General features: G+C 43.5%; 1 protein-coding gene across 15 annotated transcripts in view; it reads left to right on the top strand.

Moving 5' to 3' along the window:
- Positions 1-16,395, top strand: part of Shroom3 (shroom family member 3) — a 308,366-nt gene that overhangs the window by 212,596 nt on the left and 79,375 nt on the right. Inside the window, exon 2 of one of the 15 annotated variants that reach the window (XM_074041954.1) lies at positions 5,272-5,802. The exons of 13 other annotated variants lie outside the window; for them this stretch is intronic. The gene's annotated coding sequence lies outside the window, so the exon portion shown is untranslated. Of the gene's footprint in view, positions 1-5,271; positions 5,803-14,297; positions 14,479-16,395 lie in introns of those variants that run through there. One more of the 15 variants, XM_074041953.1, reaches the window with a different exon arrangement.

The following is a 16,395-nucleotide window of genomic DNA, read 5'->3' as shown; positions in this document are numbered from 1 at the left end:
CCCTATTTTCTTTGCCAGTCTAACTCCCACTCAGTCTCTAGGCCTAGTGTAAAATCCTTCCTTGACCTCTCAATTTAGAAGGCCTTTCTGTGTTCCCCAGCCTGCTAGACAGAGCCCATTGTGCATAGTAGGTACTCAAAAAAAAAAAAAAAAAAAAAAAAAAGATGGGAGCCTGTAATCCTAGCAACTCAGGAGGCAGAGATCAGGAGGATCAAGGTTCGAAGCCAGCCCCTCCCAAATAGTCCTTTAGACCCTATCTCGAAAATACCCAACACAAAAAAGGGCTAGCAGAGTGACTCAAATGGTAGAGTACCTGCCTAGCAAGCATGAGGCCCTGAGTACTGGTGATAAAAACCAAAAACAACAACAACAAAAGAATGCAAATGGGCACCCCTAGGAAATATCTGGAACGAGACAGATTTAGTTGGTGTTGACTTGTTACTTCTGTGATGCCACACTTATGGAGAAGGGTGTCATTTAGAGTTAGGAAGCAGAAGCTTTATATACTATTGTCATGAGTAACACTGAAAAAGCCAAGATGATTGATTCTGCTAAAAAAAAAAAAACCTGAACATAGCTAAATTTGCTGGTCTAGTTCCAGCAGTTAATAACTAATGCTGAACTCATTTGGCTGAAAGAAACTAAAGGGAGCTGGGCATGGTGCACATACCTATAATCCCAGCACTGGGAGGTAAAGGCAGGCGGATCAGTAGTTTGAGATCAGCCTGGCGTCTATAGTGAGACTCAGTCTCAATAAAGAAAAAGAAAAAAAAAAAAACAATTTAAAGGAGGAGAGTGACAGAACCTAAGGAAATATATTTTTTTGAGAGAAATACAACAGCCAAAAATTTTGTCCTTATTGTTGATATTGAAGCTTCAGGAGGCATCTACTTAAAGGGTTTTTGTTTCTTTCTTTCTTTTTTTTTTTTGGTGATACTGGGGTTCGAACTTAGGGCCTTACATTTGCTAGGCAGGCACTCTACCACTTGAGCCACTTTATAAGTTCTCTTAAAGGTTTTGCTTAAGTTCTTCTTACTGAAAATTATTGTGTATCTTTAAGTTAGGAACCAAAAAAATGTTTGCAAAGTCCCCAGGTGGTTTTGGTAAGGACAAAGAACTCAAATTGTGTGGCAAATTTCTTGCTTTAACACTGATTTGCTCCCCAAAGCTACTCTGAATTCTTTTTTTTTTAAAGCATGCATTGAGTTTTCATTTATTGAGAAAATAGCCTTTGTAGCAAGAGGATTCTGTTTCATTACCTCATTAAAAAAAATTCCCCACTCTCCCCCACATTTGCAGAACTAAAGGAAGCATAAATTAAAACATCTGCTGTTTGACACTGTGATCAACAAACACCCATCTCTTAAAGAAAAATAAGTCCAGAGTAGACCAGATTTTTAAAAAAAATCCCTTCCCCAAATTAAATCAGTCAATAGAAACAGTGGGCTGGGGTGGGAGTGGGGGTAGGGAGAAGAATTTGGTCAGAAATGGAGCTGGTTTTGCCTCTGACTGGACTGTTTACTATTAGTCCCATGTAGCTCCATGGGTCTGTCACACTTTCCAGTTGGAATCACATAGTAGGGGCTTACTGGAGTCTGTTATTTGTGTCTTCATAAGCTGCTTTTGCCATTATCCATCACACAGATGAAATGTAATTTTTTAAAACAGCCTATTGGCCAGTAGTTGAATACAAAGACATTTCTTCCAAGACCTCTACCCACAATCCTCCCTTCAGTGTCTGTAAATTCATGTACTTGTCTTTTTCTTTCCCTTTTGTCCACATCAAGAGAAAGGATATTTAAGCGTAACTTAGGCAGCTGCTAGGAGAAAAGCAAGCTGGTGTGGGTGTGCAGTGGGGTGTAGATAGCAACCAGGGGATAAGTAGTGGATTTTCCTTTCCAGAATGAATTGGGCTTTTTTTCTTACTCTTTATTGTTTTTTTATTAAAATATTTTTAATTGTAGTAAAAACACAACATAAAACTTAACTTTCTCTGCCCTTTTTAACTGCACAGTTGGGTAGTGTTGAGTACATTCTCACTGTAAAAGAGATCTCCAGAACTTTTACATCTTGCAGAAGTGAAATTCTATACCCATTGCACAACTCACATTTCTCTGACTCTCTGCTGTTTTTAAATTAGAGTTTAAAAGATGGACTTTTCTGATTCTGTAGAATGTCCTCAGCACCTTATATGTCAGGAAGTCAAAGTTTTTAAGTGTTTTTTTTTTTTTTGGCGGTGGGGGTGGGGGGGCTGGGGTTTGAACTCAGGGCTTCACACTTCTAAAGCATTAGTGTTTTTTAAATTTTATTATTATTATTATTTTACTATAAGGGCAAGCAATACCTTTTTCCACAAACAGTAATTACATACCCATATTTCTCTGGGTTTCTTATCTTTCCTGGTGTCCTACATATTTATCAGATACATGAGAGAGGAAGCAATTCCTATCCTTGAAGTTTTAGTAGCCTCTCTGACTGTCCCCCTAACATGGGCATAGAAGGCGAGTTGCCCTCTGATTGCTCAGAAGCAGAACTGTCCTGCTTACTTGAGCACATGTGAGGGTTTCAGAAGCCATTTCCTCCCTCCCTCGTCCCCACCAACTCTGACACGTTGTCCTCTGGCCTCATGGCTCACAGCAGCTGCCAGGGGCTGCACTTGGGTTGGCTCCAGTGTTCTGAAGCCTGGCAGTTAGTTAATAAGAAAACCCAGGATGTAAATCATGGCTCAGACAGTTTCCTCTGGGGAAGCTCTTAAGGCCTGTCAGGTCTTCTCATCCCTACACATGGGAAAGAGGCCAGTGCTCCTTTCAGAAAGAAATGTGATTATCAACCAAAATGGGGTCTTCTGACACAAATACCAATACAGACCAGAGAGAAAGAAGATGGGTGTGGGCAGGGAGTGGGAGTAAATTCAAAGTCAGGATGCTTAGCATAAGCTGAGACACATTCATTTTGTGAAAAGTGGGATTCATGCTGGATTTAAAAAAGAAAAAACAACTGGGTGCTGGTGGCTCATGCCTATAATCCTAGCTACTCAGGAGGCAGAGATCAGGAGGATCACAGTTCAAAACCAGCCCCTGCAAATAGTTCACCAGATACTATCTCAAGAAAACCCTTCACAAAAAGGGCTGGTGGAGCGGCTCAAGGTGTAGGACCTGAGTTCAAACCCCAGTACTGCAAAGAAAAAACAAAATTCTTAACTTGGCACTACCCATACCGATAGAGAAGGGCCCTAACTTGATAATCAATGATACAGAATCACCACTAAAAACAGGTTTCAAAGCATTATTTGTTTTGTGAACTTGGTAGTTTCAAAACTCCATTGGGAGATATCTTGGGTTCTGTTCTGTACCACACGCTATAAACAGAAGAGCAAGAATGATGTAGTCCCTGCCCTCAAGAATCTTCAGGGTCTAGTTGTAAGGACCCTGGAGCTTATTATAGCAGGCTGAGGGACAAGGGACCCAGAAATTCTTTAGAGATTAAACAGCAAAGGTAAATAAAGCATTCGGCAGATTGCCCAAGACACTGCTCAAAATGTAAAAGTTGTTTTCACTAACATGAACAGCAGTGTCTTCCAGGAAGATTAGCCCCAGGAGGAGATCTAATTGGGAATACAAAACATGCATAAGTAGTTCACAGCGGTTTATGGTAACCTCCCAAAAGTCACACATTCAAGGGAAAAAAGTGGCTAGATCAATTGAGGAAAGATCTTGAAAGAACGGGACTCACATCAACAGTGGAGGACAAGGACAACCTGGACTCATAAAAATGGGATGATGGAGGACTGGGATGTAGCCTTGTGGTAGAACACTTGCCTAGCACAAAGTCCTGGGTTCAATCCCCAGCACTGCAAAACAAACAGATGCAAAGATGATGGACTTGTGTCTAACAGTGGGGGAACTTTTGGGGGGGGGGGACAGGGTCTTCCTGTATAACCCTAGGGTGGCCTTGAATAAATAGTTGGTGATTTTCTTGTTTTGTTTTTTATAGTGCTGGAGAGCAAACACAGGGCCTTGGGCATGCTAAGCCAAGTGCTGTACCATTGAGCTAAACTCCCAGTCCATAGAAATCTTTTTTTTTTTTTTTTTTTTTGCAGCACTGGGGTTTGAACTCAGAACCTCACGCTTGCTATCCAGGTGCTCTTACTGCTTGAGCCACTCTACCAGCCCTAGAAATCATAATTCAACCATATCTGTCTGTGCTGTGCACAGTGGGGCATCAGAGATGAATAAAGCAGAATCCCTGCTCCTAGAAGAACACTGTTAGGTTAGGAGGGGAGGTTTTGTTTTAATGGCAACAATGGCTTAATTAAAGGTGAAATGTGATAAGAGCTGTAATAGATGATTGATTGAATGGTGCAGTTTTGAACATTTAGAGGAGGGAGATAGTCCTTTGGATAAGATCAGAGAAGTTTCACTGAGAAGGGAGTACAGGTTGCAGGTGGTAGGAGGTTGGCTAGCATTTCCATAGTGGAGATTGGGGTTAAGGCAGAGACTAGAACCCAGGCAAAGAAAAATGTGGGTCAGGTGCCTAGGAGGGAAACCAGGACTTGCTTACAAAATGGTGACTATTTGACTTATTTAAATCTTTAAAAACACTCTGTCCTTAGAGCTACAGCAGTAAGGATGGAATTGCGCAGAGTGAGTGCCCTTTGTTTAGGAAAAGGCACGATGTTTGGGGTGGGGGGGATGTACTCAGTTTCCATTTCCTGAGGGGAAAGATCATTCTGGAAAGATCTAGGGCTTTGCTCATCCTCCATTAAATTTGTGAGTAAAAGTTGCTTTTTTTTTTTTTTTTTGCAGTGCTGGGGTTTGAACTCAGGGCCTACACTTTGAGTCACTTCACCAGCCCTTTTTTGTGATTTTTTTTTTCTGAGACAGGGTCTCAGGAACTATTTGCCTGGGCTGGCTTCAAACTTTGATCCTCCTGAGTAGCTAGGATTACAAGTGTGAGCCACTGGCTCCCAGCTGGGCTTTGTTTTCTTGTATATAATGTGGGACTGGAAAATTAGAAAAAATAAAAAACATGGCATGGTGCGGACTAATACCAGGCTTAAAAAATGGTGCCTGCTGTATATATGTATATATATAGTCTGTCACTCAGCTCTTCCTCTGGCAAGGTGGCCAAGAGCCTGTTAGATCTGCTCAGGATTCTGTTATCTTCTTGCCTTTGGCCATGTACAAGCACATTTTGGATCCCTCCCAAATGTGCTGATTACAAGAACTTTAAAAATAAATTTTCTCTCCCATCTTATCTTCTGGTTCCTAGGCAAGAACTCTAAAGAATGCGGAATAGTACTGACATCCGGCTTGGAGTTGAACAGTTTCCTGAACGCCTACTGGGAGAAAGTTGGGCTTAAAAACAAATAAGCTGGAAAGTAAAGACAGATTTTCCTCTGCCTGGACTCTATGTGAAAGCGTAAAAGAAAATGTGGGATTTGAGGCAGATGAAAAAATCCTAGAAAAGTAACTCTCTGAAAAGAGTCATCATGGTAGTTGGTGGCTCCACTCACTTGTGGTAGCACATTGTTTGCAGGTGTTTAAAGAAGAAAGGGAGGTGACTTGGCTTCTTTAAGTCAGTCGTGAAAGTGAGACTGCCAAAAATGTCAACAGGAACTACATTCAATTCTTCTGTTTTTCTTTTGAGAGCCAAAGAAACTGGTACTTCAAGACCAAAGAAGTTGCCAACTTGCTGGTGGAAAATTTTTATTTTCAAAGATAAATATTAAGGTTTACAAATGAAGACTTAAAAACAAAAACCAGGAGCATCAAAAAAGATTTAGCCCTTTTTGAAAAACAGGTACACACTCAATACCACATTACCTGAACCTCAGTAGCAGTAAACCATAGTCATCTGTATTTTCAAAATCCTAATTAGTTTTACCCCAGCAACTTCCCTTGTTTTTAATCACTTGAAGTTACTTTTTCAAAGCATCTTGGGCTGTTCTTAAAGCAATGATCACAGAAGTGACATTTAAATACTCAAAACAGTAGTCAGGACTTCTTATACTAGAGTCTTTGAAAGAACACCTAAGCAGTAGAATAGGTATCTTGATGCTATAAATAAGAGTAACAACAGGTCCTTTTTTGAAAGGCCCAAATTCTGAAACAATGTAAAGATAGGAGTTCCAAATCAATCAGTGAGGTTTTTTAAAAGTAACTCTGGTTTTGTTGTTGATGCTTTGTCCTGTTACGAAGAGGTCATTGTTGGTGTCTTTCAGTCAAGGAAGCAATGAGTCATGGGTCTGTAAGCAGTGGAAAAACATGATTCCTTTATTCGTTAAAGCAGCTTTCTATGCGTCATTTTGTTGGTTTTGCATGCCAGCGTATCAGTTTCCAGTTCTTCTCTCTATCGCATGAGATGAGAGTCAGACCCCTCAACCTGGCTTGAAACCGGCCCCACTGCCCTCCGGCAAACTGGTGTTTTCTATTCCAGGTCTCCTCCTGGCTGAGGCTTTCTTCCTTTTCATCTCTCATCTCTTGCACTGTCTCTCTGGCTGTCTCCCCACCGGGTCGTCAAGCAGGTGCTCAGACAGGGAAGCAGAACAGTCTACTCCCTGTATGAGAGAATCAACCAACCGTGGATCAAAAATGGAGTTAGGCTTATGAAGTTTTGATTGTCCTCATTGTGTATGGACTTTTTCTTGTCTTATTCCCTAAACAATATAGTATGACAGCTATTTACGTAGTGTTTCCCTTTTACTAGGTATTAGAAGTAACAGAGAGAGGATTTGAAGTCTACAGGAGATTACATGCAGAGACCACACCATTACACATGAGAGACTTGAGCATCCATGAATTTCAGTGTTTGCCTGGTGGGGGAGAAGAAATCACAAGCCAGGGCAGGAACTGGACTAATTCCATGTCTAAATCAGTAATGCTTCCTTTCCTCATACCTTCCCTAAATCTGTCTTTATCTTCATCTATAGCTTAAGAAAACACGAGTATTTTTCTGGGGTAAAATAAGAGGGTCATAGTTTCTATACATATGGGGTTGTATTCTAGAAAAGATGTCAGTCCTCAGGTCTTAGGCTTCTGGGAGACCATTAACTCAAATCCTCACTTGCCTTGACAGACAGTAGCGTCCTTGCTTCTGTGCAGGCACAGCTTCAGTTCTGAGTGCCGTCTGGCTCAATCCTGTCCACACCTGCATACTCTGCCTCTCTAGTCCCTTGTGCACGTTCTCCTGGTGACAAGGACATACTAGGATTTGAGTGCACTCTAGTTGAACCCAAGCTCTTTAGGGCCTGTCGTCACTAGCGGAGTTTTACCTTTCAGGATCTTGGGCTGGCAGCTCTCATTGTCACCAAGATCACATGCCTTTTTCAAAGTCACTGCCCTTCACATACCAAATACGTCACTTTCATCCAGAAAGTTGCTGCCTCTCCTTTAACTGGAGGTAGCAGCTGCTAGTGGTTCATGTCAACCCAGTTCAGAGCTTCAAGGTTGAAAAGGAAAACCACTTTCTCCCTTACAAAGTACCCGAATCAGTATTAGGCTGTGAGGTTTAGTTATCTGAATTTCAACTTGATTTCTACCTTTTATGAATAAATTCACAAAGTGGATTTTCTTCTTGAAATTTTGCTCAGTTGACCAAAATGTAAATGAATACCATGAGTTGAAGACTTTATAAATGTTCTCCAATATAATCACCACTCTCCCTCATGTAGATTTAATGACGATTTCAAGTGCTGCCTAAATTCAAAACAGCCCAACTTCAATAGGCACTTATTTTATGCCAGGCAGTTTTGAAAGTCCTTTGCATGAAGTATTGGATTTACAATGCCAAGAGCCCAGTGTTTAGCTCCCATGTCACACAGCAGTGAGCTGCTTCACCGAGGTAAATCACCAGCCCAAGGTCACAGAGTAAGCGCCACACCCAGGACTCACATGCACCTGTACTGCTTCCAGAAACTGTACTCTGAGCCATTACGCAATGCTGGCCCCACTGGAATGTCATTTCACCTAAGTGACAAAGGCATATGGTCAAAGTCATTGAGCCTAGCCCCTCTCATTCAACCTATCCTCCACGCAAATCAGTGTGGCTTCTTCCGTGTGTAGAGCCAGTCATGATGCCAGTGTAAAAGTTTTGATGATTTCTCTTTCCCTATAAGAGAAAGTCCAAGTCCTGCAGATGGCCAAAAGGCCACTGTCTTTCAACACCCGCCTCTCTGTGCACTCATTGTCACCTGTCCATGCCCTTGTGACATTACCTGCACTATCTCAATTGGCCCATGCTGTTAGATGCTTTGGGACCTTCAAACTTCCTTCCCTGAACTGCTCCTTCCCGCCTGCTACTCATCCTACAAGTCTCAAACAACCCCTGTACATCCATCCCTGACACAAACACTCTCTCTCCTGTGCTTGCTACTAGGACACAGAACTAGTCATCAACATAATCCTAGCTACCATTATTGAGAGCCCACGGGCCCATGAATGTTTCCTGGGTTCAAACCTTGAGCCACAGACATAATTATGGAACAAATGCAACTGTTTCTGTTAAAAAAAAAAAAAAATCCCAACCATAATTTCTGTTTTGAGACTTGATTTAGCTGGGGAGATAATTTATTGTCCGTCAATTCGGGGTCTCCTCTAGCTTGTGGGGCTACAGCTGTCTTGTAAGAGGCCTGGACAGAGTCTTGTGGTGGTGGTGGTGGTGGTGGTGGGGGTGGGAGGGCGGGAGGGGAGGACCATGTAAGATTGTCCCTTTGGTCTTCGTGTTGCACCCCATCTGCCCATGCTGGTGTCTGGTCACGTTCCCAGCTGGGATGGTGGTGTCTGCTGCCTCCTTAGATGGATCAAGACTCTGTATCATCTCGGCTTTAGCAGAAACATTTTGCCTCTCCTGACCACTGTGGGTGGGAGGATTGTGCGAAAGCATGAAGCTGTCCCCAGCCCAGATGTGACACACACACATCCTGTCTCCACTCTGTGCTCTCCAGATCTTGCCTGGGTCAGGGACCACACATTTTCTGCCCCCAAATTCTGAGCCTCTGGATTCTCTATTGAGAACTCAGAATTCTTCCAGAATTCTAATGCCCCTTCGTCCCCCCAGGTCCTCCTTGCCCTCCATTTCAGTCCTAGAATGTCTGTTGGGGAGGAAAACTGCCTGTGACTCATTGAGTGTTCTTTTAAATCTCAAGTCTTAAGCCTAGTCTCCTTTGTCCTATGTGCTCTGATGAGTCAGCCCTTCCTGGCTCATGCATGGCACCAGCTGGGAGGAAAGACCGGGGCCTACCAGGACTTCAACAATAAGAACAATCAATATCTCACTGTTACCCCTCCCCAAACACACACACTCAGCGATTATTCAGTATAATCTTCATCATAACCTTCTGTGGGAGGTATAATTGTTCTTATTTTACAGAAGAAAAACTGAGGCTTAGTGAGATCAGTTCACATTGCCCTAAGTTAGCAAGCTATTGAATCTAGTTCATGTTCTTAACCATTCCACTAGCTTTATCTCATGGGGCGCAAATCCTCCCTCCCTCCCTTTTATTTTTTTCCTTTGTTTTTTTCCTTTCTATGTTTGAGACAGGATCTTGCTGTATAGCCCAGGCTGGCCTCAAATTGGCCTCCATCCATCCTCCTGCCTCAGCCTCCCAAGTGCTGGGATTACAGTGCCTGGCTCTGAAATAATTTCCTTAAAGATTCGACCTTTCCACTAAACTGTGAGTTTCTTGAAGTCAGGGCTAGGACCTTGTCCACTGATACTCCAGAACCTGTCATACAGCAGGCACTCAATCGGTGGTAACTGAATTGAAATGGGTCAATGAGAGAGAAAGGAAGATAAGAAAGAAAAAAAAAAATGGAAAATTCCCTTAAACTATTCTGAACAATTTTTTCTTTATCCTCCTTCTTCTTCCGCTTCCTCTTCTGTGGTGCTGGGTATTGAATTAGGGCCTCACCCATGCTAGGCAAGTACTCAACCACTGTGCTACACACCTAGCCCCTGAAACTTCTTGAATGATCCTCTGTCAACTAAAATATAAGTGGAATTGAAAGTTTGGTGGTATTATTTACACCATACCTAGAACTGGGCCTGCCTTACTTTGTACTGTCAGATTATTCTAAGTATAGAAGTTAATTCCTTGCGTCCAGAAAAGTGTGTAGTGTGGTTGGTGACATAACAATGACAAGTGAGGATTAGGTGCATAGATGAGCAATGACCAGGATTGCTGACAGTTGTTATCAGCCAATACAGTCCTACTCTTGATTTTTATTTATTTTTAGATATTTTCATCCAAGATGCTGATAGAATATGAATCTGAAAACCTATGGAATTCCACAACTTTCTGCTAAATTTTTGCTTGAAGGCTCTTGTTTTGTTCTCTTTCCCTTGGGTTCTGATGTCTGCAAGGCTCTACAAAGTCTTGGTTACAGCTAGTTTGCATAAAGGCCTTTCCTTAGGACCCTAGTCCTGGGGCTACAAAGAACTGAAACCTGGAGGTGCCTTTGTAAATATGACTTAGCTGTCTGTGGTTGAAGATGGCTTAAATAAGGAGAGAGGGGTGAGGAGCCCAGGAGCCTGCAGGCTCTTTAAGGGAAAGGACTATGCTAGAAGAGCTAACAGTCAGTTGGAAAGACAAAGTAACTCTGAAAGCTGAAAGAAATTTCCCTTCATAAAATAGATCATTTCTAAGATTTGGAGTGGTCTTAGGCATTTCTGCAATTTAAGTTTTCATTTTAACATTGTAGTCATCTATTTTTCATATTTTGTGGTGAGTGGTTCAAATATTACACTACAAGTTTTGTCACCATGAAACTCAGACGCTCACTTGAGACAGCAGCACACTCTATATTCTTCTTCTTATTTTCTTTATAAAGCAAAGAGTTCATATTTCAGATGTGTTTTTCTTGGTTGTGTTTTGTTTATATTAACTGTTACACAGTCCCTAGAATGGATTTTCAATATTCAACAGATATTGATATTGTTCTTCTGAAGAACATTTTAGAATTCAGAGATTCAGAACATTCTAGAATTCAGTAACTATAAATTTCTAGAACTTTTTGTTTGGTAAAAGCACTAATTCTCACAGATTTTTCCATTCTACTAAGCCTGGCAATTGTAGTGGAAACAAACTTCTACACCTGTATGTGATATGAATCAGATTGTTCTGAGTTATATGAGATTCTCACATGGCATGGTCTAATTTGTGACTTTAAATATTTTTACAAGGCAGTCATATTTCTCTAACACTGGGTTTGTAAGTGAAAATGCTTGCGAGCAGAGGACATTGCTTTGGCCTATGAATGCAAGGTGCCTTCACTGGTGCCATGAGCCACTTCAACTCATGATCCCTGTCCCATGGGAACCTTGTCACCTCACCCTGGTGCCACAGTGCCCGATTCCAAGGGACATTTACTCCTCTCTCGTCTTTTTCACCCACTCCAGTATAGAGAAGACTTTGGGGAAGGGAGGGAGCAAAAAAAAAGTGTACATTTTAGTGGTTTTTGAATTATATCTCCATTAAGATGTTAAAAGAAAAAGTGTCGTGATTTTAATTAAAGACAAAGTGTACAAGTCGCAAGTTCCAGACTGGCTGTGCAGACCCTCTTTAAGAGCAGGCAGGGTTTTTTTCTTATTTGGTTCTTCCTAACAATGTTGTAACTTTTTTTGTTTTAATAAAACTTTATTACTTCATCAATGTATTTCTTTCACTAAAAATGGCTTTGGGTTCTAATGTGATGCATCATTTCCGAAAGAATCTTAGTGTAGGAACTGAAGTGCAGTGTGACTTTACAGGAACATCTTTAATAGGTGGCTTGGAGTTTATATTATGCACATTGGGCATGTGTAAGTACTTCAGGATCCCTTACTGGCTTGTCTTTGGGAAGTCAGAGGCAAGCCATTTGCAGGAAAACTGAGGTACCAGAGTAGTGAACTTGCTCTCAGCTCATGCAGAGAAATGTTGGTTTAGTTTTGTATTGTTGCTCAGATTTCTTTTTTTATTTTTTGGTGGCACTGGAGCTTGAACTCAGGGCCTCATACTTGCTCTGCCACTTGAGTCACTCCATCAGCCCCTTTTTTTTGTGTTGAGAATTTTCAAGATAAAGTCTTGAAAACTATTTGCTTGGACTGACCTTGAACCACCATCCTCCTGATCTCTGCCTCCCAAGTAGTTAGTATTACAGTCATGAGTCATCGGTGCCTGGCTTCAGATTTCTTAATGTCTCACCTTCGATCCCTCGAGACAGGCTGCTTTCCTTCCACCTAAAAATATCTGACAATGCCTCTAAATTGCAGATACAAGCAAAAAGTGTGTGTGTTGTTTTTTGTTTTGTTTTTTTAAACCAGGCATGGTGGTAGACTTTTGTAATCCCAGTACTCAGAAGGCTGAGGCAGGAGCATTGTGAGTTCCACGCCAGGCTAGGTTATGTATCGAGACCCAGTCTTAAAACACCAAATGAATAAGTAAATCAATAAAAATAAAATGGAAAGAAAAGAAAAAAAGGTATTTTTCCAGGACCTGTGGTACAGGGGAAGCCCTGTAGGAATGAGCAGGTCTGGCGGTAGGAATGAATTTCACCAGTACAATACAGGCTGTGTGGGAGGGAAGATGTGGAGCCCAAGTGTGTTTTCGCTCTCAATTTAAAGTAAGGTTTCACACAGGCACAGGGGTATCTATTCCACCCTTAGGAGAGATCGCCTGACCCTGAGGACTCAGAATGCAAGATAAAGCAGCAGCAGGAGAGGACGCCCTGCCTGTTCTGTCCTCAGGGTGCCTGGCTGTGCTCTGCAGCCAATATGGTGCAGCAGCAGAGAGCTCTATAAACTGTCAGGGCTGACCACTTCCTCAAGCTTAGTTGTGCACATCACCTGCCTCTTCCCATCGGCCATTAAGACACAGGACAGGCAACCTGTCTCCCTGCTTCCAGTGCCTAGCAACTATCTCGTGACTCTGACACACGTGTGTATGTGCTTGTACCTGCTGTGACACCACATGTAAAACAAATACAACTCTAACAGGGATAATACCTTTTGGGTAAGGTGAGGCTGTCTATGAAGATTTCGGTGAAGAAGCCTGTGGCTGCCACTGCTCCTGCAGTGCCCTCCTTTCCCCAATATAACAAATGGTATCAACTGAGGCGTCCATCTGCTCCTGCCTAGTTAGTGCTCACTTGGACACAGTACCTGGGAATTTCACAACAGGGATTCTGCTCAGTGAGAATAAAGCTAAATTTGAATGTTACCCATTATTTTATTCTCTGGAGATGACACTGAAAACAATTCAAAGTACTCTCTGAGGGCAAAAAGAAAAATCTTACCTCCTTTAAAAGAGGCTGGAAGAACCTTTGAAGAATGATGAAACTGAAAATAACGCCATCCTTTCTTGTAAGAGTATTAACTGGCATCTGTGTCATAAGTGCAAAGCAAGCACTAATGTCCCCACTGTCTAACTCCTCCAAATTGCAAGCTGAATCAAAACTCTGCAAAAGAGCTGGGGGCGTGGCTGAAGTGGTAGAGCACCTGTCTAGCAAACGCAAGGCTCTGAGTTCAGACTTCTGTACCAAAAAAACCCCAAACAAACAAACAAAAAATCTGCAAAAAAACAGTCGCAACCACCGAGTTAATCGGCCCTCCCTCATTCATCTGAAATGATGCTCAGGTGGGACCTTAAAGGGCCGGCCAGTGAGGCGTCACCAGCTTTACCCCATCCTCAACCACCTGGATCTCTCTGGTTGACTTATTCTGAAAAGAGGACCTACTGAGGGAAAAGGAGGTTATTTTCCTCGTAATGTGAGCTTTTTTTTTTTTTTTTTTTTTTCAAGATGTGAACTTTTTACCTTGCTTCATCTGGTCAATTACTAACTGTATTGCTCCTGAAAAGCGAGCACGAGTTAAGGTTGAGATTTTTTGCTTTGGAATTCCTCTTAATTTCGAAATGAGGAGTCGATGAAGACACCTGAGTGCGAATTGACAGAAGAGACAGTGTGTGCGCGGGTCGCCTAAATCCCACAAGGGCCCAAGGACCGCGGCTGGGCGAGCGCGCGGCTCTGCGGTCCTAGGGTCGGTTTTCAAACCTTGGGGAGCCTCCTTTGCCGTTGAAATGCAAATGCGGTGCGGAGCGCGGGCCAATCGGGGAGGCTTCCTGTGGGATTACCTGGTGGCGAGCGCGGAGCGAGGAGCGCAGAGCGGGCGCGCGCGGCCCCGGGGCGCGGGCGGCGGGCGCGGGGCGGCGCGCGGCCCCCGGGCGGGAGGCGTGGCGGTGCAGCGCCGCACCCGCGGCGGCCCCCGCGCGCGATCAGTCCTCGCGCCGCGCGCCCCGGGCCTGCGGCAGCCGTAACCGCGCGCGGTGGCGCAGGGCGCGGCCGGCGGCCCATTGTTGAGCGCGTTGGAGCCCCGCGGGCGATGTCTCCGCGCCTCCCGCCTCCTCGCAGCGGCGGTGAGGTTTGAACTTGGCGTCGGCGCTTGAGCGGAGCCCGGCGCGGCCGGGAGGCGGGGGCGGCGGCGGCGGCGCGGCGAGCGGAGATGGTGAGTGCGGGGCTCTGTCCGCGTCCCCTCGCGGCGGCGGGCGCGCCGGGCTGCGCTGTGCCTCGGGGGCTGCAGGGCTGGTGCTGGCCAGCTGGCCGGCGACTTTCTACAGCGTGCGGTCCGGTGTGGTGGCGGCTCTGCAGACCCTGCCTTGCGCTGGTTCCCAGGCCCGGCGTTCCACCCCGCAGCCGGGCAGGTGGCGCGCTCCGAGCGGCTCCTGACGCTCCAGGCCCCGGCTGGGTTATTAGGAAGGCAGAGGCTGCCACTCCAAGAGGAAAAAGAATGGCTGATTATTGACAGCATGAAAACTTTTCAGAAGAAATCATCTGTGAAACATTTTAATTTTGATAAATTGCTTCCCACGAGGGCCCCTATGGAGTTGAGAACGCCTTGCCTTTCTTCATTTTACTGGATTTGTGTCTATAGGAAAGTCCCCAAAGTGCTTGGAGGGGCGCGCAGGTCCCACCCACCTCCAGATCTCAAGGCAATTATTTTTTTTTTAAAGTGTGTTTCATTGTCAGGTAGCATGAAAATGAATTGATAGCAGACCTTTGCTTTCATGAGATGCCAGAGGAGAAAACGACTTTGCTGGGCTGAGGTCGTGTCATAAAATTTCAACACACAGGGAGGGCATTCTTTGGAGTGGGATGGGGCATTTTCCTCTCTGATGTGTTTGGTTCTACACCCTCCCCCAACCCCAGCATTGTCGCGAGGCACTGTGTACCGGGAGCAGCTGGGCGCCCACATGCACACAACGTCCTCGGAGAGACTACAGTGAGACCCCCCCCAGGGTGCAACAGGAAGTCCTAGACTCCCAAAGATAGTTTGTGCATTTTCTGTTTAGGATTATTTTTAGGGCTACTTAAATGACCCTTTCTAATTAGAAGTACCTTGATCAGATATATGACTAATCTTTCCTGTAAATAGTTTCACCAGAATTTGATTTAGATTTCAGTTAATTTTGATGGTTATTTTGCCTTTTTTATGTTTCTTTTCTCCCCCTCCCCACTCTAAGAGTACTACACGATTGTTGCAGAGACAGAGGACTACAGAACAGAGAAAGAAGTAAACATAACAACATATGTTGGCTTACTAAGACCTAGTTTTTTCTTTTTTTCATAGAAAAAATCTGATCATTTGAAAACTTTGCAGCTATAGCTTTTCTTTTGCATCACTAACACCTGGTTTAGAGACTAAGCTAGGAATGGACAAGAAAATAAATTTATTTAAAATATTATAACTAACAATAACTTGCTCACATTGTTCCCAGTTTGGAACAGACTTTATTGAGGCAATTTCTCTTGAATCAACTTTCCGCATCTGCCCCTGACAAATGGTTTCTGTTTGTACAGCCTGTTTTGTAAATACATCCCTCCATCCTTCAGGCAAAATGCCAAACACAAGCCCTCTCCAGCTCTGATAGCTTGGCTCATAGAGTTAATATTTTTATTGGTTCCTACATCAGAACTTCCTCACCCAACCCTTGATAAAACCCTGGAGAAGGTTACCAAGGGATGTTGTAGAGAATTTACTTCCCTGGAGATTTTAAGAATAGGATAAACATCCATCTGCCTAGGCCACTTCAGCACAGTACTGTCTGAATAAAGGAAGACAGGTCACCTCTCAGATCCACAGAATTGAGGAATTCTAAGCAAATTCCCAACCTCTGACCTGGGACCAAAGGAAAGAACTATTGCCCAAAGTACCTCAGCCAGTATGAGGTGAAACCCTATTTTGATTTATGTGAAACGAAGGAATTCTTTTGGTCTGGAAGATTTTAGATTATTTTAGAACTTATCAGTCCTTTTCTGTGATGGACAATCAACAATGATTCAGTTGCTTTCTAGGAAGTTACGTGTTGAATGCAGAATAAATGCTGTGGTTTAAAGTAAAGGGATTGATTCATGGGAATTAAGT

Source organism: Castor canadensis, chromosome 9 (assembly GCF_047511655.1).
Source record: "Castor canadensis chromosome 9, mCasCan1.hap1v2, whole genome shotgun sequence".
NCBI lineage: Eukaryota > Metazoa > Chordata > Mammalia > Rodentia > Castoridae > Castor > Castor canadensis.
This window is presented reverse-complemented; position numbering and strand designations above follow the sequence as displayed.